This window comes from Podarcis cretensis (assembly GCF_951804945.1).
Source record: "Podarcis cretensis genome assembly, chromosome: 2".
Taxonomy (NCBI): Eukaryota; Metazoa; Chordata; class Lepidosauria; order Squamata; family Lacertidae; genus Podarcis; species Podarcis cretensis.
Window position 1 is genome coordinate 64,725,994 of NC_137171.1, and position 26,012 is coordinate 64,752,005.

Sequence of the window (26,012 nt, forward strand, 5' to 3'; positions counted from 1 at the left end):
CAAATGGAGCAAACAGCACCCAGACCTAGTGGTGGGAGGAAAAAATCCTTAAATAAGAGACACGGGGGAATGATTAATGGACTTCAAGGTCTGTACACTAATGCGCAAAGCATGGGAAATAAACAAGATGAGCTTGAGTACAGCAAACTAAATATGACATAATAGGCATCACTGAAACCTGGTGGGATAAGTCCCACGATTGGAATGTAATAATGGAGGGATACAATCTATTTCAGAGAAACAGACCAGACAAGAAAGGAGGAGGAGTGGCGTTATATGTCAGGGATGTGTATACCTGTGAAGAGATCCAAGATTTAGAACCTCAAAGCCAAAGTGAGAGCATTTGGGTCAAAATTAAGGGAGAGAAGAATAACAGTGACCTCATTGTGGGAGTTTACTATAGATCTTCAAGCCAAACGGAGGACATAGATGATGCCTTCCTGGAACAGATGGCCAAGCATGCAAAAGGAAGGGAGATAGTAGTAATGGGGGACTTCAATTACCCGGATATTTGCTGGATGTCAAACTCAGCCAAGAGCATAAGGTCAAACAGATTCCTCACTGGCCTTGCAGACAACTTCATTGTCCAGAAAGTGGGAGAAGCAACAAGAGGAACAGCCATTTTAGATCTGGTCCTAACCAATGTTGATGACCTGGTTAGTGGGGTAGAAGTGGAAGGATCATTAGGAGCGAGTGATCATGCTCTTCTGAAGTTTACTATACAGCGGAAAGGAGCAGCCAAGCATACTAGGACTCAATTTCTTGACTTTAAGAAAGCCGACTTCATAAAACTTAGGGAAGTGCTGGGTGAGATCCGATGGACAGTAATACTAAAAGGAAAGGGAGTTCATGATGGCTGGGAGTTTGTTAAGAGGGAGATAGTAAAAGCACAACTTCAGGCAATACCAATGAAATGGAAACATGGAAGGTGCCTAAAGAAGCCAGGGTGGCTATTTAAAGAACTTTTAACTGAGTTAAGATTAAAAAAGGATGTGTACAAAAAATGGAAAAGGGGGAAACCACCAAAGAGGAATTCAAACAAATAGCCAGCACGTGTAGACACAAAGTCAGAAAAGCTAAAGGACAGAATGTACTCAGGCTTGCTAGAGAGGTTAAAAGCAACAAAAAATGCTTTTATGGGTATGTTCGTAGCAAAAGGAAGAACAAAGAAACAGTGGGGTCACTCAGAGGAGAAGATGGTGAAATGCAAACAGGGGACACAGAAAGGGCTGAACTCCTCAATGCCTTCTTTGCCTCAGTCTTCTCCGATAAAGAAAACAATGCCCGACCTGAAGAATTTGGAGCAAATGATTCAGCAGAGGAAACACAGCCCAGATTAACTAAGGAGATAGTACAAGAATACTTGGCTAGTTTAGATGTATTCAAGTCTCCAGGGCCAGATGAACTGCATCCAAGAGTATTAAAAGAACTGGCAGATGTGATCTCAGAACCACTGGCAGTCATCTTTGAGAATTCCTGGAGAACAGGCGAAGTCCTGACAGACTGGAGGAAGGCAAATGTTGTCCCTATTTTCAAAAAGGGGAAAAGAGAGGACCCAAATAATTACTGCCCAGCCAGTCTGATATCAATACCAGGGAAGATTCTGGAGCAGATCATTAAGCAAACAGTCTGTGAGCACCTAGAAAGGAATGCTGTGATCACCAAGAGTCAGCATGGATTTCTGAAAAATAAGTCATGTCAGACTAACCTGATCTCATTTTTTGACAGAATTACAAGCCTGGTAGATGTAGGGAACACAGTGGATGTAGCCTACCTTGATTTCAGCAAGGCATTTGACAAGGTGCCCCATGATATTCTTGTACAGAAGCTGGTAAATGCGGACTTGACTATGCTACCACTCAGTGGATTTGTAACTGGCTGACTGACCGAACCCAAAGGGTGCTCATCAATGGTTCCTCTTCATCCTGGAGAAGAGTGACTAGTGGGGTGGAGGGTTCTGTCTAGGGCCCGGTCTTATTCAACATCTTTATCAATGACTTGGATGATGGACTCAAGGGCATCCTGATCAAATTTGCAGATGACACCAAACTGGGAGGGGTGGCTAACACCCCAGAGGACAGGATCACACTTCAAAACGACCTTGACAGATTAGAGAACTGGGCCAAAACAAACAAGATGAATTTTAACAGGGAGAAATGTAAAGTATTGCACTTGGGCAAAAATAATGAGAGGCACAAATACAAGATGGGTGACACCTGGCTTGAGAGCAGTACATGTGAAAAGGATCTAGGAGTCTTGGTTGACCACAAACTTGACATGAGCCAACAGTGTGACGCGGCAGCTAAAAAAGCCAATGCAATTCTGGGCTGCATCAATAGGAGTATAGCATCTAGATCAAGGGAAGTAATAGTGCCACTGTATTCTTCTCTGGTCAGACCTCACCTGGAGTACTGTGTCCAGTTCTGGGCACCACAGTTCAAGAAGGACACTGATAAACTGGAGCGTGTCCAGAGGAGGGCAACCAAAATGGTCAAAGGCCTGGAAACGATGCCTTATGAGGAACGGCTAAGGGAGCTGGGCACGTTTAGCCTGGAGAAGAGGAGGTTATGGGGTGATATGATAGCCATGTTCAAATATATAAAAGGATGTCACATAGAGGAGGGAGAAAGGTTGTTTTCTGCTGCTCCAGAGAAGCGGACACGGAGCAATGGTTCCAAACTACAAGAAAGAAGATTCCACCTAAACATTAGGAAGAACTTCCTGACAGTAAGAGCTGTTCGACAGTGGAATTTGCTGCCAAGGAGTGTATTGGAGTCTCCTTCTTTGGAGGTCTTTAAGCAGAGGCTTGACAACCATATGTCAGGAGTGCTCTGATGGTGTTTCCTGCTTGGCAGGGGGTTGGATTCGATGGCCCTTGTGGTCTCTTCCAACTCTATGATTCTATGATTCTATGATTCTAAGCCCCAAGTTCACCCCAGGGTGAGTGCATGCACACACATGCATAGGGCAAGGGGTGCCAACTTGAATAAGTTGGTACTTATTGGTAAGTTGGTAAGCTCTGCCCTATGACACATGCATCAACTATTTTATTGGGGGGCCCAAAGCGACCTCTGCCCATGGCGTTGGCTCCTGTGTATAGGGCACACACAATAAAGCTCTGTATTCTCTAAACCGGGTGTGGGGGACATTTGGCCCTCCACATATTGCTGGACTACAACTCCCATCATCCCTGACTACTAGCCATACAACATCTGAAGGGCTAAACGTTCCTCACAGCTGCTCTACTCTGACTAGTGGTGGCTGTTTAGGGTTTGGGATTTTTGCACAGACCTATCTGGAGATGCTGGGGATGAGACCTACATGCTCATCATGTAGGGGAAAGTTATAGTCTTGTAGAACTTAATGAAAAGGAGATGCATCATTCATTTCATTTCATATCTATACCACCCTGTACCCAAAGGTCTCAGGGTGGTTCACATAAAATATAAAATACATACAAAATACATAAAATCAAAACAAAACCAGCAACCCAATAGAAGACCCCCCCCCCAAAAGAGCCAGCATTTTAGATCTTATGGCCAGCATGACTTAACCGCTTCTGGCTCAACGGGACACCATAACAGAAACCAGAGCGCTCATAAGCCTGGAGTTTAGATCAGCATCCCCCTGTCTTCATTTAACAAAAGGGTGGCATGGCAGAGGCTGTTTGCATTGCTGCTGAGCCTGTAATGGCGGTTTCGTCTGCATGCACAGAAGCTGCCTTGCCAATATCGAACTACCTGATTTGCTTCATAAAGCTTTCCAGGCTACCTTGAGTAATGAAAGGTGCTATTAAAAAAAAAGAAGAAGAAGGGGGTGGGAGAGAAGAGCCATGTTCTATTCAGGAATGGGGTGTGTGCGCACGCCAGGACTACCGAAGGCGCATTGGCAGAGATCTGTGAGATTCCGTTATTGCTTTAAGAAGGACGTTTGCAGATCTGAGTGTGGGCGCATTGCGGGTACTTGGCAGATTTATGAAGTGGCCTGTGACTAGAGATACAGTGGTATGGTGAGTCGCGTTGGCTGGTGTATATTTTGAATAGCTGGAGTCTAAATCAGTCCCCAGGAGCACCAGACTCTTCCAATATAAGAAAGCCAAAGCAGCAGTACTTGCATACCAGTGTAAAACCCTGTGTTTTGCTCACCTTTGCTTACAGTAATATGCTTTGCCAGTGCAAACTGGAGCTGTGGCAGAGAGCACTTCTCCCTCTTCCATCCCACCTTTCACTGTGGATTGATTTACCCTTTCCTAGCATGCCTAATTTATCTGTAACAAAGTCATTATAGAACAGAAAGGGTGAAGTAGCTCTCTCTCTCTCTCTCTCTCTCTCTCTCTCTCTCTCTCTCTCTCTGTGTGTGTGTGTGTGTGTGTGTGTGTGGATAGATAGATAGATGATAGATAGCTCTCTCTCTCTCTGTGTGTGTGTGGATAGATAGATAGATAGATAGATAGATAGATGATAGAGTGATTGTGTCTGGCCGCAGCCCTCATTTCCCTATGTGGGATGAAATGGATGCTGCTTATGTGCAAGATGTCTATACAACTGACGTGATATAGTGCGCTCAGAAACTGCAGTGCCTGTGCAACATCAACCAAGGGTATCAAACATAGGGCCTAGCAGATCTTGAGACATGTGTCACATAGATTTTTTTTCTCTTTAAAAACCACCAGTTTTAGTTAGAAGTCCTAGTTAGATTGCAGGAGCATCTTGTCCTAGAGAAGGACCCAGTCCAGCAATGGATTTTCTTCTTCTGGAAAAATCTCAAAAAAAGGCACACACACACACACACACACACACACACACACAAATTAGTTTCTGTAAATAAACTCATATATGAGCAACAATTAATCCTCCCTTTTCTCTACTGTTTTGGACCCCTTGTTTCAGAGGGCAACGCACATAAGGACACAACCGAGCTGAAATGTTATCTTTGCATTTACTAATAATTTTCAGGATGTAATAGCTTGTATTCTTACCATGTGGGAGCACATCTGCAAGTTTACTTTGCCATACCAAAAGAGAAGGGATTTCAGGGAATGATTCTCCTGATAATAATAAATATGTTTATTTCCTAAACCAAAAACGTCTGCCTTCGCCTACTTCATAGAGAGAATACAACTTTAGTATTTCACGTAGGCGAGGGGGGGGGAACCCTCACAAAATTCTCAGCAGCAGGTTTCATGAGTCTTCTGCAGCTGCTGTGGATCTCCATGGGCTGAAAACTGCCTGAGGGAAAAGGAAGGCATGCTGGCAACCCCTTTGCCTTTGGTGCATGTTTTGCAAGTCCTCCATAAGGTTGAGGGAGAACTGAAGCCGGATGCTTCCTGTACTCCTGGAGCCTTCAGAACTTCAGAGGTTCAGCCTTCAATTCATGGAGGACTGTAAAGAAGGGGAAGGAATATTTTTTTTAAAAAAATAATTTTATAAGATGTGTGTCCTTGTTTCTCAATCTGACCCTTTTACATGGTTTTGCATGTTTGGTGGTATTTTATGCACTGTGACTGCCCATTATTTTTATTGATTATATTTTAGTGATTCCTTATTGCAAAGGTTAAGTTTAAACTGTTTAATTATTTGCTCTTCTAATTTTATTGTTTGCTATTATATTCTAATGGATTATTATATACTGCTTTATTTGATATAGCTTTATTTTAAAGTTATGTTTTTATTTTGACTTTTTTGGGTAACGGTTCATATTGTGTATTTTTTGAAATAATTTTTCTTTGATTTTGCAAATATAAATTTATAGCAAAACCAAATACATATCCATATAGAGAGATTTCTCTGAATCTCGAGACTTTCCCCCACTCCCCACATGGGTCCTATTTTCAATGTTTTCAACTGCATATTATTTCATAGTCTATATTTTATATCTAGTCATATTGTCCATAGTATTAGTTACATTACAAGTGGAATTAAAATCCTGCTAATGTTTTCATCTGCTTACAGTGGTCTCCTAAGTCAATTATAATTTTTCCCATTTATAATTCCCCCCCCCCATTGTAATGGATCATATTGTTATTAGGTTTGTAATCTTTGCTGTCTATTTTGTTGTTTCTTCAGCTTGTAAACCACCCTGTGTAGTAATATAGAAAGGCGGTATACAAATTAAAAGTGTCCCTGTGGCTCTGGGCACAGAGAGGCAACTGAACACGTTTTTCTCCCTTGCCAGTATTATATAAATATACATGCTAGGTTTATCCTGCCAATAAAAAAAATAAAATTTCCAGGACGCACAGGGCAATTCTATATCTCCTTATTGCTCCAAGATATAAATCCTGATATAACATATTCAGTTGTGAGATATTGTGCTGCTATGATTGGCATATGTCAGAGGTCTAAAAGTGAAGGTTTGATTTATATGTTTTATGTGTTTTTACCTTATGCTGGTTTACTGTAATTGAGTGAATGAGGCTGTGTACACTCTGCTTCCGCAGTTGCCTTATTGCCTATCTAGCATGTTTTATTTATGCATGGATGTGTTTTTACCTTATGCTGGTCTATGTCCGTAATAAAGATTTGGATTGGATTGGGAAATTAAAAGTGAAATGAAAAAAACGAAATGAAATGAAGGAAGGAAGGAAGGGATAGGGCTTGCCAGCATACCAACACTCTCCCTTGTACAGTATTAATTGCATGAAGTAACAGAACACCTGACTAGGGCTATGGAACGGGGCAGTGGTGGACATGGGACTTCAGCAGTGCCCTCTGCGATGCCAGAATACCACCTTCTGCCACTGTTGCTCATCTTTGTTGCAGTCTCCCCTGCAGCACCCTCTCGGCTCAGCCCCCAGTGCAGGCAAACTGGTTGCACTCCCCTAAAGCCGCCTATGTGAATCGAATTGCTGCACTTCAGATGTTATGAATCACAACTCCCACCATCCTTAATGGTCTTGCTGGCTGGGGTGGATGGGAGTTGGAGTCCACAGGGGGCGGGGTGAGCGGCGAGCGTCCCAGGGGAGTGTGGTGGTGATGCCACTCCACTCAGAGATGACACCTAGGGCACACCACACCCCCCGCACCCACTTCTTCTGCCAGTGGGGGTCCACAACATCCAGAGGGCCCCCTTGGGCTATGCTGGTGGTGAAATTTCCATTTATCGCATGAAACAACTGTCGGACATGCAGATGGACGCAATGGGACATAATGGACGTAATGGGATCAATTGCCCATCAAAATTGCCCATGCACGGGAACAGCTCTGAACACACCGACATCATTTTAAGCACATGGGAACTGCTCTCCCAGAGCTACAATTCCCAACACCCCTAATTCTTTGAGGAAACCCACGTTCTTTAAATGTGGATGCCGCCCAAGTTGGCATCTGATGAAGAGTTTGGATTTGATATCCCGCTTTATCACTACCCGAAGGAGTCTCAAAGCGGCTAACATTCTCCTTTCCCTTCCTGCCCCACAACAAACACTCTGTGAGGTGAGTGGGGCTGAGAGAGTTCAAAGACGTGTGACTAGCCCAAGGTCACCCAGCAGCTGCATGTGGAAGAGCAGGGAATTGAACCCGGTTCACCAGATTACGATTCTACCGCTCTTAACCACTACACCACACATAACATTTCATGAATTCTCCCCTTTCTCTGTTTCTCACTTGCCTCCTCAGGGACCAGCCCTTACGACTTGCCTTGACCCTTCCACTTGCCAGAGGTAAATGTGGAACAGCAGCTCCTTGGGAACGTGATTCAGAAAGCTCTGGAAAACAAGGTGACTCAACAGAAACAAATGAAGTGGAAAGCTCTAAGTGGCAGGTCATGGCTGTCTTAAGCATAAGTGGGGTTTTTCAAGAGCAGTGGGATAATCAGTCAGTGCTTCTCCTGTGAGCTTCAATTATACTAACAGAGATATAACCTAGAGTGATGCAAGCTGTATGGAAATGTAAATAACCAGTGCAGGATGACCTTCTTTTCCAGGGAACAAATACATTAACCCCAGTTCCATCTGGCAAAAAAGAGAGAGTGAGAGCTGCCTCTTCTCCACTTGCTTTTTGAGGAGTATGAAAATTGCTCTTCATACATTGCGCTTCATCACTGAAAAAACAAAGTTTTTGCACAATTTAGATGTTCGGTACAAAATTCTCATCTGCCCTTTTTCAAGCTGACCTGCAAATGAAACTTTCAAAATTCAGCTCAGCTTTACGTGCCCTGATTGTGAAATCATGGCAATCATTATTACAGTGGTACCTCGGGTTACATACGCTTCAGGTTACATATGCTTCAGGTTACAGACTCCGCTAATCCAGAAATAGTACCTCGGGTTAAGAACTTTGCTTCAGGATGAGAACAGAAATCATGTGGCGGCGGTGAGGCAGCAGCGGGAGGCCCCATTAGCTAAAGTGGTGCTTCAGGTTAAGAACGGACCTCCGGAACGAATTAAGTACTTAACCCGAGGTACCACTGTATACTGTTTTTTAAATTAAATTCTTACTATATTTTTTAAAACCAAATATATAGGGTTATGGTGGGGGTGGTAACACTGTTTTCATCAATACCTGTTCTATGCACAATGTAGAATGAGAGAAGTAGGGACATAGAAAGCTGCCTTCTATTGAGTCGGACCATTGGCCTATCTAGCTCAATATTGTCCACACTGACTGGTGGAAGTTCTCCAGAGCTTCAGACAGGCTTTTCCCTCAGTGGGAAGTGGATTTGGAACCTCATGCATGCAAAGCAGATGCTCTACCACTGCGCCATGGCCTTTCCTCCATGGCATGGGATACTCTGGACTGTACCACTTCAGACATAGGTTGGAGATGCCATATTTTTTAATGCTTTCCCACATACAGAAGTCCCTGCACATAATAAATAAGCAGACAAGTAATGGGGCTTTCTTATTAGCATGTTAGCTTTCTACATGGAGGGTGTCTTCCCTGTGGACCAACATTCAAAAACAAGACTGGCCATTGCCTCATTTTCTGCACTATAGTTGCATGACCACCTTTCACTGCAATTGTAGAAATATATTATCTCTCTCTCTTTTTAAAGATTTTTATTAAAATTTTAAAGGTTACATAAGTCACAAGAAAAAAACACCCAATTTAACAAAAAAATAAAGCAATACATAAAAACAAGTCACATCAAAAGAAAAAGAAAAAAATGGAAAACAGACAAAAAACAAGCAAAAAAATGCATAGAATCAAGAGAAAAAGAACAAATCAAACCTTTACATAACTTTCCTTCTTTAACTTATTTCCTTGACCTCCTCACACCTCCCCTCTTTGTATTCTGATTCAGTTAGATATTCTAGCAAATCCTTCATCCTTGTTTTTATCCTAATAATTTATCTTAGTATACTGTAGTTTAACATTCTCTTCTCTCACCAATTAATCATCCATTTTTACTTCATTTAATCTTATTTCTCATTAAAACTAATATATTGAACTTAATCTCTTAAGACATTTCCCCTAGGGTCATAAAAATTTCATTCCACGATTTTTCCATTTCTCATTATTATTATTTTTTTTAAATTCCTTATATACACTTTAAATTCCCAATTTCTTTCCTCCGTCTCCCCTCCCCGGTCCCGGCCCCTGCCGTCAGTTCCATCAACCTCCCAGCGTCCATCAACCTGGAGATCTGATATCCGAGGCTCTTAACTCTTCTTCATTTCCCTTCTGCCGATCTTCTTAGAATCATAGAATCATAGAGTTGGAAGAGACCACAAGGGCCATCGAGTCCAACCCCCTGCCAAGCAGGAAGCACCATCAGAGCACTCCTGACATATGGTTGTCAAGCCTCTGCTTAAAGACCTCCAAAGAAGGAGACTCCACCACACTCCTTGGCAGCAAATTCTACTGTCGAACAGCTCTTACTGTCAGGAAGTTCTTCCTAATGTTTAGGTGGAATCTTTTTTCTTGTAGTTTGGAACCACTGCTCCGTGTCCGCTTCTCTGGAGCAGCAGAAAACAACCTTTCTCCCTCCTCTATGTGACATCCTTTTATATATTTGAACATGGCTATCATATCACCCCTTAACCTCCTCTTCTCCAGGCTAAACATGCCCAGCTCCCTTAGCCATTCCTCATAAGGCATCGTTTCCAGGCCTTTGACCATTTTCTTGATAAACTTTGGTGCTAAAAAGCAGATCTCGGGGGAGCTCCAACCCAACAATGCTTATATTCCTTCTTGACAAGTCTGCCAGGTTTCCATAATTAAAGCTAGGGCCCATAAAGTATTCCAAACCTTGTTTCTCAGTTCTTCCAAGTCCAAAGGCCCCCGAAGCTCCAATCTCCTCCTGGCTCAAATTCATATTCCAAAAGTCATTCGATCCCTGCATAAAGGGATCTCTCCACTTTTCCTTTTCCAGATCAGGCCAGGCACCCATCTTCAAAAACTGGCTTCTCCTAATTACAGTCATATAAGGCCTCAAGTTGTAATCCTCCATTTGCCTCTTTAGGGTTAAAGTTCCCCCTGTAGAAATATAATATCTCCAAGTAGATATATTAACACAATTAACCTTTGGTTTTTTCATTTGTCTCTGAATAAGGGAGAAAGGTTGTTTTCTGCTGCTCCAGAGAAGCGGACACGGAGCAATGGTTCCAAACTACAAGAAAAAAGATTCCACCTAAACATTAGGAAGAACTTCCTGACAGTAAGAGCTGTTCGACAGTAGAATTTGCTGCCAAGGAGTGTGGTGGAGTCTCCTTCTTTGGAGGTCTTTAAGCAGAGGCTTGACAACCATATGTCAGGAGTGCTCTGATGGTGTTTCCTGCTTGGCAGGGAGTTGGACTCGATGGCCCTTGTGGTCTCTTCCAACTCTATGATTCTATGATTCTAGGTTTTCCCTGTTCATCTTTGTTGCTGATTCACAAATGATATGTACTCCCTCAATCTCTATGTCTCCCTCCCCTACCTTGACCCTACAAAAAACATGTTCAGATACTTCCATCATAAATCCTCTGATTTGACCCAGAACAGGACTGACTGTTCTTGACGCGCATATTCACCCCTCCTGCAGAAGATTGTCCCATATAGTATGTTGCGTTCACCTCTTTTCACTTCATGTTCCCTCTAAGCAACAATACTGGCAAGAGCAGACAGTGAGGAGAGGCATACAAATCAGGAAGCAGCACAAAAATAGGACACTGGGGCCCTATGCAGGTATTGAAAGCCTCACACAATTAGAAGCTTGTGTGGGGGAGAGCAAAGATGTGTTCCCTGCTGTCTTCCATACATTGGAAGCAGAAGGTCTGCAGTGGGGAGCTGCAGACTTCCCACATAATTTAGAACCTTAAATCATGGGTGCTAACTTGCAGGGTTCTAGAACTGCATTGATTAGCAGAACAAAATTGTGAGGGAGTTAGATGCAAGTCTTAAGGGGAGTGGGTGGCGTTGTGGTCTTAACAACTGAGTCTCTCGGGCTTGCTGATTGGAAGGTTGGCGGTTCGAATCCATGTGATGGGGTGAGCTCCCATTGCTCTGTCCCAGCTTCTGCCAACTTAGCAGTTTGAAAGCATACCAGTACGAGTAGATGAATAGGTACCACTGCAGCTGGAAAGTAAACAGCATTTTCATGCGCTCTAGCACTCATCACAGTATCCTGTTGTGCCAGAAGTGGTTTAGACATGCTAGCCACATGACCCAGAAGGCTGTCTGTGGACAAACGCTGGCTCCCTCAGCCTGAAAAGCAAGATGAATGCTGCAACCCCATAGCCACCTTTGACTGGACTTAACTGTCCAGGGGTCCTTTACCTTTACCTAGATGCAAGCCTTACATTACCTTTCAAGAGGGGTGCTTCCACACTAAGGATGCTTTCAGAGGTGGGGATTATTGCATCAGTTTTCCCAATTATAATGCAAGCACTTCTGGCCCAGGTACTAGTACTCCTTTTACACTGTATTTACACTGTTGCATCATGGGTCTCTGGCTTTTTGATGGATATGCTGCCATGACATACTATGTTTTAAATGGTGGGAAGAACTGTTAGGCCAGCATATCACCCCAAATTTCCTGTTGGAAAATTTTGACCCAAAACTCCTGTGATTTTCTGGAATGCAAGCAGATTTTTTTCTGGAAGCAAATAAAACAGAAATGAGTGTGCTAAATTTCCACTGGTTTTCCAGAAGTGGCTTTTACATTATGCAGAAGATCACATAAAACATGGAAAATATCAGTTAAGGAAATATTGATAAAATGGAATAAACTGTTGTCTGAATGCAGCCTAGATGTTCAGTTTGGAATAACCACATTTGGAACATGCATTCTCCACCATGGAGCATCTTCATGACACAATCGTCATATCATTGCTCTTTTAGATCTCACCCATGTTTTTTCCCTTCAAGACAATAGAAAATCCAGCATTATTATTTTTTTAAAAAAAAAGAAGAGAAGAGAAAAGCAATCTCCAGAGGCGAGGATGGCTTTTAGCACTATAATTTCTGAGAGGTGTGATTTTGATCTGTGCAGTGACATTTCGTAGGTTGAGTGCTATGTCCACACCTTTTTCCTTCCCTGTCTTGTGTTCAGTTCCACCTCTCTTATTTTTCTTCCTGTTCGTTGGAAGCATCTGGCCTGCCAGAGTAATGCAGGGAAAAGTTTCCCTTCCTTTCTTTTTTTACAGTTTCAATCCAGAAAACTGGTCTCCCTTTCTCCTTCCTTTTCCCTAAGCAGCCACTCATTTTCTGTCTTCTGTGCCTGCACCCTTAACTGCTTTTTCTTCTTTACATTGCTGTACTATGCCCACTTCCAGCTTTGTAGAGATTGCTCCATTAGGCAAATGGGGCCCTGCCCCACCAAGCACAGTCTGTGCTCAGCCATCCTCCACATGCCTGCCTCCTTACTCAGGAGGCAGGAAGGAGGGTGGGGACAAAACCAGAATTAGTTGGCTCTGCCTATTTCTGGTCCTGCCTCCACCTGCCATTGGCTCTGGCTCCACCTACTGTCTTACCAGTCCCAATGGGCACTAGCCTCCACTGCACGAGCTATAGTAGGGGCATCTGGCTGACGAACAGCTCAGCTGAGAGCATGGCTGTGGTGGCAGCAGGGAAGATGTGGAGTCCAATGAGAGGAGCAGTCAGTCCCCAACCCATCAAAGGACCCTCATTTTCTCTTTGGAGTGAGGGACAAGCCCTGTTGCACAAGCAGAAATACTTGCACTGATGGGATGTTGACTTAGCACTACATTGGCTGCAAGCCTCTATCTTGCAAAAGCAGATTGTCACCCCCTTTTCTTCTACATATCTTTCGCTTTTATTTCCAGCCGGACTTTTAATATATAAGGCGGCTTAACAAGCTAACAAGGAAGTCAAGCTTCAAGCAAAGTAAAACAGGAACAGTGCAGTTTAAAACCATTGAAAGCCACTTCAAACATTATATTATTAGCAGGTACACATTAAACACACACTCATTATGCATACCCGCTTAGTATCCTTTCTAGTCACTTCACATATTTAGCTTGCATAGACAATATGGATACATGAAAGAAGGTACGTAAATTAATATAAGATTCAGCCAGCTTTTGAATCTGGTTCAAGATCTCATCCTGATCTTTAGCTCAGTAGTGGAAAACATAGAACCCTTTTAGTTTCTGTCTAATTATCAGCAAGAGGTGCTTTTATTTAATATTAAAATTATTAGTCATTAAAAGGTTTCCTTATCACTTCCTCCATGGTTGATCCCATCAATGTAACATTCACAACCTCCTTCCACATAAATGGATCACATGTTGCATACTATGGGAAATCGTAGCATACACTCTGCTAGGGTGGGCATCGCTAGTGTGTTATATAATCACTTGATTCTCCACCTGAAACATAGGCAGAAGATGGAAGCATTATTTGGACTAGCCTGAGAGCAAGCATTGAATGGAAGCAGCAGTGTTGCCCTATAGGAAACATGTAAATGGGTGCTCAGTGTGTACTCCTTGTGGTTCTACAGCATGTAAAGTTGATCTGAAACAGCTTCATGAAATGCGGTATATGTGCTGAGAGATATCAAGAACAGTACTGATGTAACTCCAGTAGAAAATTGGATATGTGTATCTCCCTATACGAACTCATAGAAATCTTCTATTTGATTACATCAGTATGAGTTTAATTTGAATTCATTTATGTGAACGTCCATATCTCTAGCCAGATAAATATGTCAGAAATCAGATGCTTCTCTGAAGAGCATCCGTAGGTTCCCACACTGATCTTTTGCTTACCCAGATGGAGGGCAACTGAGAGGTGACATAATATTCACAGAACGATCTGTGGTGGTGTGGGAGAGAGTGCCATGAAAGAAAAGTTATCTCCCATTTCTGGTGATGCACCTTGCACTTTCAGAACTGAGATGGAAGCAAGCTGTCATCTGTTCATGCGCTGCAGATAGATGATGCAACAGCTTCGCAAGATATTGTTATGGCTATGCGCCTTCTAAGGAACGCTTGTGCTTTATTTGATTTGTGTTGCTTCAGTTATTTATCCTGGCCTTAAAACATAGTGTGCATTCTGGGAAAAGATGGTGACACTGGTTATACAACAGTGCCTTCCCTGTCTCTGTCACCTTGTTGCTTAGTGCAAACACTTTCTATTTACATCTGTCGGCTCGAGTCCCTCCTGATTCTGATCATCCTTCCGCCAACATGAAAAGCATTGATCTCAGCGGTGTTACTCCCAGCTTACACGTCCGGAGCTAGCCCTGTGCCTGTAGCTATAGGGATACATTGATATTCCATGAAAATCGCTTCCCATAGGGCATTCTGCCCAAGATGAGCTGTGAGCCTTTCCCATCCTCCACCCGGGAAATTACCATTTACAAGGGCACCCTGTCAAAAAGGAGGAGAGTGCTTATACTGATGTGCAAGTTACATTTTGGAAGAACTGAAAATCTCAGGCAGTGTTAAGGCACGCTCTGCTGTAAGCTGTTGGAGTGTTGCTGTCGGAACGCAGCCTTAATAATCATATACATATTCAGTAAGCATAGCCTTGCAGTCCACATCATAGTCAATCTGCTGTACATGTTCAGCACTACAGCAACTCGTTAAGGCTAAAATGCAAATTACAAGCTACATTCACCACTCTATACAGCAGCAGCTAGATGCCTCCTGCAGGGAGATGGTCTGTGTCACCATTACAATACTGTACCAAAACAAGTGTATGGGGGGAGAAGGGAGGAAATAGATCAAAATATGCTGATATACGTCGTAAAATGTTTCATAAGATAGTTGTGTGCTAAACAGCCGAACTGTGCCTAAGCACTAATGCTGCCACACACAAACATTATGAAAATATTTTGTGAACTTGGGTGCATGGGGGTGTGGGATTTTTTCATTTTCAAGGCTACAGATTATTTCCTGTGTGTTCTTCTCTTTTGACTTTCACAAATAGCAGTTTCCGAATCAAAACAAACACGGATTACTTCCATTGTTCCAAAACATCATGGCTTTTGCCATTCTGCTTTTTTCCCTTAGTACTGCCCTGGCTCTTTGTCAGTATGATGTCCAAGTATGTGGACTAACCCCAGTTCACACAAAATATACAGCAGGTAGTAGACAGGTGGAAAACACACACACACACACACACACACACACACACACACGGTTCTCAGGAGGGTTCTCTATTGCAGTGTTGACCAAACTTAGGTCTCCAGCTGTTTTAGGACTACAGTTCCCATCATCCCTGACCACTGGTCCTGTTAGCTAGGGATAATGGGAGTTGTAGTCCAAAAACAGCTGGAGACCCAAATTTGGCCAACACTACTCCATTGACATGGTAACTATGATCTCTGTGGTGTCCAGCATGCAAAGAGACAAACAGGTGATCTTCACCTATGGCAGACAATATCCTAATGATCATGGACTCTCTTTCTCTCCATATCAGAACCTAGAAACAGTTCAACTGTTTAACACATACATGTTGAACAGACTCGGTATTTAATAGAGAAATCAGCAAAAGGGACATTGTTTGAGCCCTTTAACGGAACAAACAGAAAAGGAAAGAGTTAATAAGGCAGTCATTTGAAAAGTGTGTGCATTATTTATTACATATTTTTGACTTCCAGAACCTTGTCACAATTCATTTGCTTACATTTCTCTACTGCAAAAAGCTGTGAGAGGCTCCTGAAGTATATTGAAAAATGGAAGACCATCCAAGCGTCTCGCAGGGTGCCTGCATCTTCTTCACATTAAGGGTCACACATTCACCCTTGACTTTAATGCAAAGCCAATTTCTATCATTCAACTATTCTGATTTCAAACTACATAGCATCCTGGAATGACAAGTTTGTTAGATCCCCCCCCCCCCCGGCGTGGGGTCAAACACAGTTTCTTCATCAGTAAGACCTAGACCATCAGGCTTTCACCCCTTAAGAGTTAAAATCACAAAAACTACAAAAACAATCAACCCACATTGCCTTTCACTTTGCAATTTCACTGTGCAGAAGTAATTTTTTTTTCTTTAAATGCTAGTCACCAACTCTAATTGCCTTTCTATCTGCTTCCTAGGAATTTGGGGTGCCTTAAATTCTCAAATAACACCAAAATATATGTTTGTCATTGAAAGCAGGGGTAGGGAACCTCAGGTCCAGGAGCCTCTCTATCTGGGTCCCAAGCCACACCCCATACTGGCCCTGCTCCACACCTCTTCTCCAGTTCTTCTGTCTGTCTGGAATGTTTCTTGCTTCCTGGCTAGAGAAGTCTTTATGCAGAAATGCCTGACAAGATATATAGGTATGTAGTCAGAAGCTAACATTCCATTTTCCAAAGGTGAGTCTTGGAGTATGGTACCCACATGAGAGCAAAGAAGTTTTTCCATCACCTAAGAGAGAGACCAAGAAGGAAGGTCCTGGGACTTGAATCAGAACCCCCAAGAAATCTAGCCCAGAAAAACAAAAATGTATTGGGGCCAACAGTCAGCATCAAACTGATGTTGGAAGGGAGTTACTACTGCAGAGAGCCTTCCTCTCTTTATCCTACTGAACTGCCTGCAGCGTAGAAGGGCCTTTGAAGAAAAGAGAAGGCTTCTCCATCTTATAACCACTGGTGTATAGCAAACGAAGAATCTGCTGGGTTAATACCTTCTTCTAGATGAAAATTAACATCCTTTCCAACCGCAGCCAATCAGTCCCATGTATACAGGAAGAATTTTGCTAGAAACACGCATGGGTCTATTTGCAACCAGGGAGGGCTCGCTAGTTATTGTCTCTGTTAAGACGGCTTTTATTTTTACCTTTCAAGTTTCCTTTGATTTCTCTGGTCTGTATGGAAACACTTTTCAAAAATCAGGAGCTTGGTGTGGTTACAGATTTTCACCATTAGGATCACAGAGCACTCTTCTTTTACAATATGCCCCCACCCAACATTTTCAACTGCTTGACTATTCTTTTGGTGAATACCCACTGCCCAAATCCACAAGGAGCCTGCTCTTTTCTTCTCTTTCAATGCCTTGTGAAATCTTGTCTAGAAGCTATTCAGCACCTGTGCTGAATAAACATAGCAGGGAGACAGTTTGAGAATTGTTTTGGTGTGTTTCTTTTCAAAGCTATTTATTCTCAAATTACTGCACTGCTTTACTATCTTCCTCCTCCTGCGACTCCCAGCAATGTATTTTTCATAAGTTCACTGGGAAAAGGCCAGATTTGTTTAATATTCTGTATGCCGGCTTAATAGCAGCAGCTCTAGAGATGAAAGGAACATCTGCAAATATTTGCTAATATTTCTGGTTCTAAAATACCCCACAATTTAAATTCTGAATGTGAAAATTCGAATGTGAAGAGGCTTACCTCTAATTTCAAGTGTGTTAGATTTGTTGGCACATCTCAGCTGTTTTTGCTTGTAGCTTGACAGACAGATGAAACCTCATAAGTATAACCTTGTCAAATGTTAGGTCCAGTTGAAAATTATCTATCAAATCCAGGCTTACATTAAGCCTCATTTGCATTTGAACCGTTAGCTGTTGTCCAGTAACATACACCATTGCATAACAGTTATTAGCAACTATCAAATACTAATACTATCACATGACAATTATTAGGTATAACATACCATTGCATGTCAACCAAGAAATGGCATCAGAAATGAAATATTGAAATAAATTGTCACCATGTTAAATATGCTTATCAAATTTACAGAAAATATTTGATAACTATTCAAGAATTCAGAGAAATTTTCAGAGCTCCAGATAGCTCACAGTCTATCTATGAAATATATAAAAAAATTAAAAAGTTGTCCAGTAGCACCTTAGAGTAGCACCTTGGTATAAGCTTTCGTGTGCATGCACACTTCTTCAGATACACACGAAAACTTATACCAAGAACAATCTTAGTTGAACTCTAAGGTGCTACTGGACAATTTTTAATTTAAAAAAAATATATATTTCGACTGTGTCAGACCAACATGACAGCCTACCTGAGTCTTTCTATGAATATATATATGTATGTATATTTCATTGACTTCAGTAGACACAGATGTAATTTGAAGAAGAAGAAGATTTCTGGTAATCAGAAATACACTACTTCTGATCCTAGCCATTAATGGGCTACCTAGCCATTAATGGGCACATCATCCATGAATTAGTCCAGCCCTCATTAATTTGTGTAATGATCCAACTCTAGTAGATATAGAGAAATCCAAGAACAGGTGGCAGAGCTTCATGCTCCAGCACAGGGGGGCGGAGAGCAGGCGGGGCAGGGCTGGCGTGCACCCCGGGGGCATGGCATGGATCCTGGGGTCGTGGCATGTGTCCCGGGGCAGGGCACACATCCTGGGGGCGTGACACACCACCTGCAGAGGCGTGGCACCCAGCATAGGAGGGGGGCCCAGCTGCCATAGCACCCCACTGGGATCACGCTGCCAGGGGCGGTGCGCTCCCCCCACACCCCTCTTCCCCCTCCAGTGCCAAGAACATGGTTGAGTGGGCAAGGAATAGTCAGGTCTTTTGTATTCTAAATGCAAAAAGGTAACCTTGAGGTATATGTGTGGGTAAGTGTGATCTTGGGATTTTCAGTGAGCAGATCATGTCAGGCTTCACAGTCCAACTCAGTGAAGGATGCATGAACAAGTATTTCCTTTGTGGAAATCTGGATGCCCTTGGTTGTGTTGGAGCTCTGAGCATATGTGTTGGTAGTCACATGTACACAAATGGCCACTGAGTCTGACTGCAGGCAGGAAGTTTGGGATGTTAGAGGCAGGCAAGGCAATCAATGGCAAACGAAGCTATGAACTTTGTGAATAGCAAGGGAAAGTAATGTGAAAGAAGGAGGACAGAAGCAAGGCAACAGGTTTTTGTTTGGAGGCCACTATTTTGGCTATACTGATCTATAGACATTGTTAGTTCCCTATTTCCCTGGAGAAATCTTGATGAAATTGGTTTCCTGTATTATTATTGTACATTTCATTCTCTGATTCCAATCGAAATTTACTACCCAGTGTTTACTTTACTTTTTCTGGGTGTGCAATATTTCAAAAAGGCGAGATAAGCGCCAGAATGAAGGATTTACATCTTTTATTCCATGCAAGGGGAAGAGACATAAAGAATTGGAAAGCAAAGTTGTAGATTAGGATGTGAAAAGCTTATCTGGTAATCAGAAATGGGAAATGGTGGTGAGAAATTTTAAAAAGGAATGCAAACCTATCCTCATTTAGAGAGGATTTACTAGGCTGATGTCACGGCATAGTTACTCATCAATGAATTTATTCATTACATATCTCACAGCTTTTTCCATCATGGAACTCAAGGTGGTCGACATGGTGGTCTCCCACCAGACACTGACCAGAGCCAGACCTGCTCGCCTTCAACTAAATAAACTAAATAGCTGCCTTATGTGCCCTCAGATCATCCCATGAAACCTAAGTGACAAACTTTCTCTGATTTGAGACCATTGACCTGAGAAAAAATAGGAAAGGAGCAGGTAGCACTTTGCCTCTTTTTAAACCTATTTAGAGGGATTTCCAATTACAATGTTTAAGGAAGTTTTTAATGTTTGATGTTTTATCGCTTTTTAAATTAATTTTCTGTTGGGCTGGGGAAACCCAGCCAGATGGGCAGGGTATAAATTATTACTGCTGCTGCTGCTGCTGCTGCTACTACTACTACTACTGCTAATGTGCATACATACATACATACATACAAGTTACAGGAGAATAGAGTTTTCCCCAGGAACTTAAATGTTTAGAGTTTTTAGAGAGGTTGAAACTCTTCTCTTGCTTATGTGGCAACATAGTAAAAAAATAAAATGTTTTACAATTTGTAATGGTTATAAGGGGTTGCTCATGCATAAGTTACTTCCACTCCTAGCTAGGTAGCCTGGTTAAACCTGTTCTGGCTGGACAGCCCTTCACTTCATGGCTGTTCAGTCGCTAGCAGAATCCGTCAGTGGGCGTTTCTTGAACTTCTTCCAGCAAAGAAGTTCTTTGACGCCAAGTCTACGCCTACTTTCCCTGCGCGGAAGTCTTCTGCGCAGGGTGAGTGTGGGTAGCGGAGGACCCATGCTCTCCCCGCTGGTCTCCAGCGAAGAGTCTTGGAGCCCCCTCGCCGATTCTCCCATCTGCCCTCTTCTATCCCTGGTGTTACGCTGATTTCCTTCCCCAGCCGATGAGCTCCCTCTCTCCCTGCTGGGCCCCTCTCCAGCATCGCTTGAGAGCCTTGCCTCCACCTCTGGCTCCAATGTCAGTTCCCTGACACAATTGTGACCATTTCATTAGATTTAACTTTTCAGAGTACCTGGGTTTGATTAAGCTACATTTGCACTCTGATTTTCTGGTTGTAAATTTTCCATAGCGCTGCTAATGAACTTCCCAAATGCACCACATTCATTTTCAATCATTTCTTGTGCATCAGGTAAATGAAGTCATAAAACTGTTATACTTCTTCATTCATTCATGCTTGCGCAGAAGCTTCTTTCAGAACATAAATTTCTATTGAATGACAAAGAACACTAGATTCTATTTCATTTTTGTTTGGAAGTAGCTGGAGATGAATCCTGCTTCATTCATTCCAGGAAACTTAGCACTATGAATGGGAGCTGGCAAATGATGGCACTGCATGTAACAAGTTGAATTCTGGGGGCTGAGACTGTTCTGCCGCATCCCACTCTAGTATCAAATACCTTGTACAGTACAACCATGCCATGGGTTTAAAGCAGTATCATGCCACTTTAAGCAGTCATAACTTCCCCCAAAGGATCGTGGGAGCTTCAGTTTGTTAAGGGTCCTGAAATTTGTTAGGAAACCACTTCCCCCTGCTACAATTCCCAAAGTTGTTTAACAACTGATTCCTTTGCAAATAGTACTTCTGTGAGGAGAATAGGGGTCTCCTTACAACTCTCAGCACTCTTTTTAAAAAATATGTATTTTTATTAAAGATATTCTTGATTTACAAAAGTGTGTGCAATGTCTCTCTCTCGTATTTCCCTCCCCCCCCCATGCAACATTTTTACAAATCAGTTTCATTTCTTGAGACATTAGGAAGAAAAGGGGGAAAGAGGTGGGGTGGGGGAAAGATGGGGAGGGGGTGGGTGACAATGTTTCTATTTTACTTAATATATGTAGGGTTTGGTGTCGGTGTTGCTTGTGCAGGTTCTTTGCCGTTCACTCTCAGCACTCTTTACAAACTACAGTTCCCAGGATTCTTTGGTAGAAGCCATGACTGTGTAAAGTGGTATAATAGTGCTTTTAATAGAGGTATAGTGGTATAATAGTGCAGATGTGGTCCATGTTTGCACCACTGTCCTATTGCCTGTCTCCTATATTGCATTTTGATATTTCCCATTGAACCTGCACAGGGGAATTATAATGGCTTTCTTCTGCTTTAGTGAACCCTCAGTGACTTTGTGATAGCTGTGACTGCTACACCAATTCTAATTTTAATCTCAGACTTATTTGCATGCCTAGCAACCAAGAGTTAAGGATAAAGAAAGCAGCGAACAGCAGGTGGTAGGTTCCCTGGAAACATGACTGCATGAGACTGCAGCATTTGGAGAAGTAGGGGCAGAAGATCTCAGAGAGAAACAGGAGATTGAAGGGCTCTTATGTAACTAGGTTCCACTCAAGGTAGACCTGTCTGGAATTAATTGTTTCCCTCAATCTCAATGAGTCTACTTAGGTTGATACAACTAAAGGAGAAGAGATATATGGCCTCTTTTCCACACACAGTTGATGAGAAACTCACTAGCATTAAATGTTTTATTTGATACTACTAGCCTCATACTTGGCATTGTTCAGGAATTCAAAGAGGAAAAAAATCAGTGCACTTTTCAAAATTCTGAATTGAGGTAGTCGACTGAACCTTTCAAAGCTGGACCAATATTAACCATTGTAAAAGGTAAAGGTACCCCTGCCCGTATGGGCCAGTCTTGCCAGACTCTAGGGTTGTGCGCTCATCTCACTCTATAGGCCGGGAGCCAGCGCTGTCCGGAGACACTTCCGGGTCATGTGGCTAGTGTGACAAGCTGCATCTGGCGAGCCAGCGCAGCACATGGAACGCCGTTTACCTTCCCGCTGGTAAGCGGTCCCTATTTATCTACTTGCACCCGGGGGTGCTTTTGAACTGCTAGGTTGGCAGGCGCTGGGACCGAATGACGGGAGTGCACCCCGCCGCGGGGATTTGAACCGCCGACCATGCAATCGGCAAGTCCTAGGCGCTGAGGTTTTACCCACAGCGCCACCTGCGTCTTAAAACTAGTACAGTTTTGAAAGGTTCAATCTGCCACCTCGATTCAAAATAGCATCCAATTATAGCCAAACACAGATATAAACCTGCTCCTTGATCTTAGGAACCATCATGCAGTATGTGGTTAACAAAATCAATGCAGTTTTGGAAGGTTCAATTCACCATATTGACTAAAAATGGCACCCAAGTGCATAGTGAAAATACAACTTTCCAAAATCTATAATAGATGCAAGCCCTGCAACTGTTGCTGCTGCATTAAAACCAATCTCCCCTCTCTTGCCTTAATTTCTTCTAGCCGAGCCAAGAAGGACATTAACTTGTTCTTATTTTGATTTTATTTCTTCTCAGTTAAAAGTGAGCGTATAAAAGATAATGTTTGCAGCATTCAAGCATATGCAGCAATACACATCTTCTGCAGTTGATTAAGCTCTGGAGCTGAGTCATTTAGTATCCACCAAAACTGTTTATTGTAAGTATTCTTCAAGACTGAAAACACTGTTTTTTAATTATGCAGTTTGGGAAAGAACAGAACTGACACACCACAACACTGGCATAAATCACAAGTTATTGTTTTCTTCCCTCGTGAGAAACGGGAAATGCAGCTTCGCCCATCTGTATAAACCTTCTTAATGAAGGTTTGCTGTGGACTGAGTCAATGAGAGCCAAAACAGGTTTAGAAACACATAATTCCTGAAGAGTTGCTTCATTACACTGATTAAGAGTGGAACGGGTTGCTGAACCTATTCCTCACTGTCAGAGACCTTACCTACCTACCTTGAAGATTTCAGTTAGTTTCGGTCCGAATTGGCTATTTCAACTCTGTAAAATGGCTTGTCCCCATAGGGACCCAAAAGGCATGCCTGCCTCTTTGGTTGATGGAGAGGGGAGCCATGTTTATTGTCCCTGCCTCTGGTCCAAACTACCCACTAGCCTGAGTGAGGCAGCTGCCTCAGGCAGCAGATGTTGGGGAGGTAGAAACAGCATTGGACGACAGAGCTCTGTCCTCCAAGATTAGAAGGTGCAGTTTGCCCTGCACCTCTGAAGTTAGCTTGCTGCCTTGAGGTGATTCAAATAAGATTCAGGACACACCTGCACTGTACACTTAAAGCACTGTGGTGCTCCCTTAACCATTATGGTTTTCCCCAAAGTATCATGGGAACTGTAGTTTGCTAAGAATGAGGAGAGTTTTTGGGAGACCTCTAGGCACCTCTAGAGATACAATTCCCAGATTTCTTCCCTAGGAAGAGGGACTGATTCTTAAACCATTCTAGGAATTATAGCTCTTTGAAGGGAATAGCAGTTACCACTTTAGCACCCTTAACAAAACTGTAATTCTTAAGATTCTTTAGGAGAAGCCATGACTGTTTATCATGGTGGTTTAAGTGTATAAAGCAGATGAGGCCTAAACTAGATGTGAAGTTGGCTCCTGTACATAGAATATGGGCACCATCTTGACCTTCATCTCAGGAAGCAAAATGTTGGTGGCCCGACTGGCCCTGTCTGCTTTCCCCACCCCACCCCCATTTATTGTTTTATTATTAATTTTTGTAACATTGCTTGGTTTGCAAGCAAATGTGTGGGCTAGGACAGCCCAGCAAAAGAATGTTTTTGCAGCATTCTAAATGTGGTAATTACTATTCAAGTCATCATCATTATCAATTTGCATAACATGTCTCTCTTTGCACAATAACACAGAGGAGGGTTATTTGGGAGGAATGGAATGAGAGCAAAAGCTGCAGGGTCACTTAATTCCTTTGGTTGTCCCAAAGAATTCTCTACAAACACAACCCCAACCCCCGTCATTTTCTAGCTACTCTCACAGCCAAACTATAAATCATCCATAGAAATAATATGAGATACTGTAGTTTTGGAGCTGTTTGGAAAGTTTCAGTATATATTGTCCAGGTTTCAGGGCGTTCATGTTGAGATTTCATGATGCATATATCATTTTTGGCAGGGCTGAAGTCTGTGCTAGTTGCTTTTCACAGAAAGAATGAACTTTCCCAAGGCACACAAGTGCAGTAATATTGTCTGTAGTATACAGCCTTGTCCATGAATGTTCAGAATGGAACATCCTTTTAACTGGGTGGCTAGTATGCCTAGGGCATTTTTAATGGTCCACATGAGTGACAGAGAATGTGGACCAGCAGCCACAAGTAGCCTGGATGAGGTCAAACCAACCAATCAGGAGTTGGCCTTGGTAAACTGATTAAACATCTGGAAATGATCAGGGAGATGCCTAGTAGGGCTATCACAATTTATAGACAGTGTAGGATGCTATTTCAGTGGGTCAAAGAGAGTGTGTATTCAACCATACCTCATTTGTGATGATCTAGTCACATTGTTAAAATTTTCTGAATAAATATCAAGTTGCAAAAACTCACTAAAATAATAATAGTAATCCTTCCTAGAAATGTGTGGCATTTCTTCCCTTTGCACAAGTATGCTTTTAGTGTTCCCCAGATCAAGAGGATTTTTATTTATTATTTCTTTATTTTATTTATATCCCATCTTTCTTCCAAGGAGCTTAAAGTGGTGATACATAGGCTTCCTCTTCCCCATGTTATCCTCACAGCAACCTAGTTGATGATGATGATGATGATGATGATGATATATAATTTATAAATTTTTATAAATAATTTATAAATACTAACACTACTCTGGGCGGCTCCCAACAGAATATTAAAAACACGATAAAACATCAAACATTAAAAACGTCCCTAAACAGGGCTGCCTTCAGATGTCTTCTAAAAGTCAGATAGTTGTTTATTTCCTTGACATCTGATGGGAGGGCGTTCCAGAGGGCAGGGGCCACTACCGAGAAGGCCCTCTGCCTGGTCCCCTGTAACCTCACTTCTCGCAGTGAGGGAACTGCCAGAAGGCCCTCGGAGCTGGACCTCAGTGTCTGGGCTGGACGGTGGGGGGGGGGGTAGAGACACTCCTTCAGGTATACTGCGCTGAGGCCATTTAGGGCTTTAAACATCAGCACCTTTATGGCAGACTGAGGATTTGAACCCTAGTCTTCCATTTCTTAGTCCAACACTCTAACCACTATACCACACTGGTTCTCATGCAAGTCATGCAAGGATGCAAGGCCAACAGTGCTGAGGACTGCTGCATATCAATGGAGGGCTTATAATCAAATTCAGTTGACTGAAGTGGCAAACCTGTGATCTGTCATCCATGTGAAATATTTGGGATCTTGTTTTCTATGTGGATCAGCTTGTCATATTGAAGAATATCCACCATTGTGGGTAGGGCATACTTCAGACTGCATGGTAGAAGGGGAAAAGCTGAGCTGGTCCTCCACCAGGCTATTACAGTGCTGCTCTGAGTATGTAATTAAAACATGAACAAGGGTATCAGTGGATGCTAGAAACTGCCGTCTTCTAAAGTGGCTGTATGATTGCACAGCGT

General features: G+C 42.6%; 1 long non-coding RNA gene across 2 annotated transcripts in view; it reads left to right on the top strand.

Annotated features, from left to right (window-relative positions):
- LOC307211616 overlaps positions 1–26,012 on the top strand; it is a 136,617-nt gene that overhangs the window by 108,765 nt on the left and 1,840 nt on the right. The window contains exon 3 of one of the 2 annotated variants that reach the window (XR_013836538.1): positions 7,617–7,717. The exons of the other annotated variant lie outside the window; for it this stretch is intronic. This is a non-coding gene — a long non-coding RNA (uncharacterized lncRNA). The remainder of the gene's footprint in view (positions 1–7,616; positions 7,718–26,012) is intronic. 2 annotated transcript variants of the gene reach the window in all.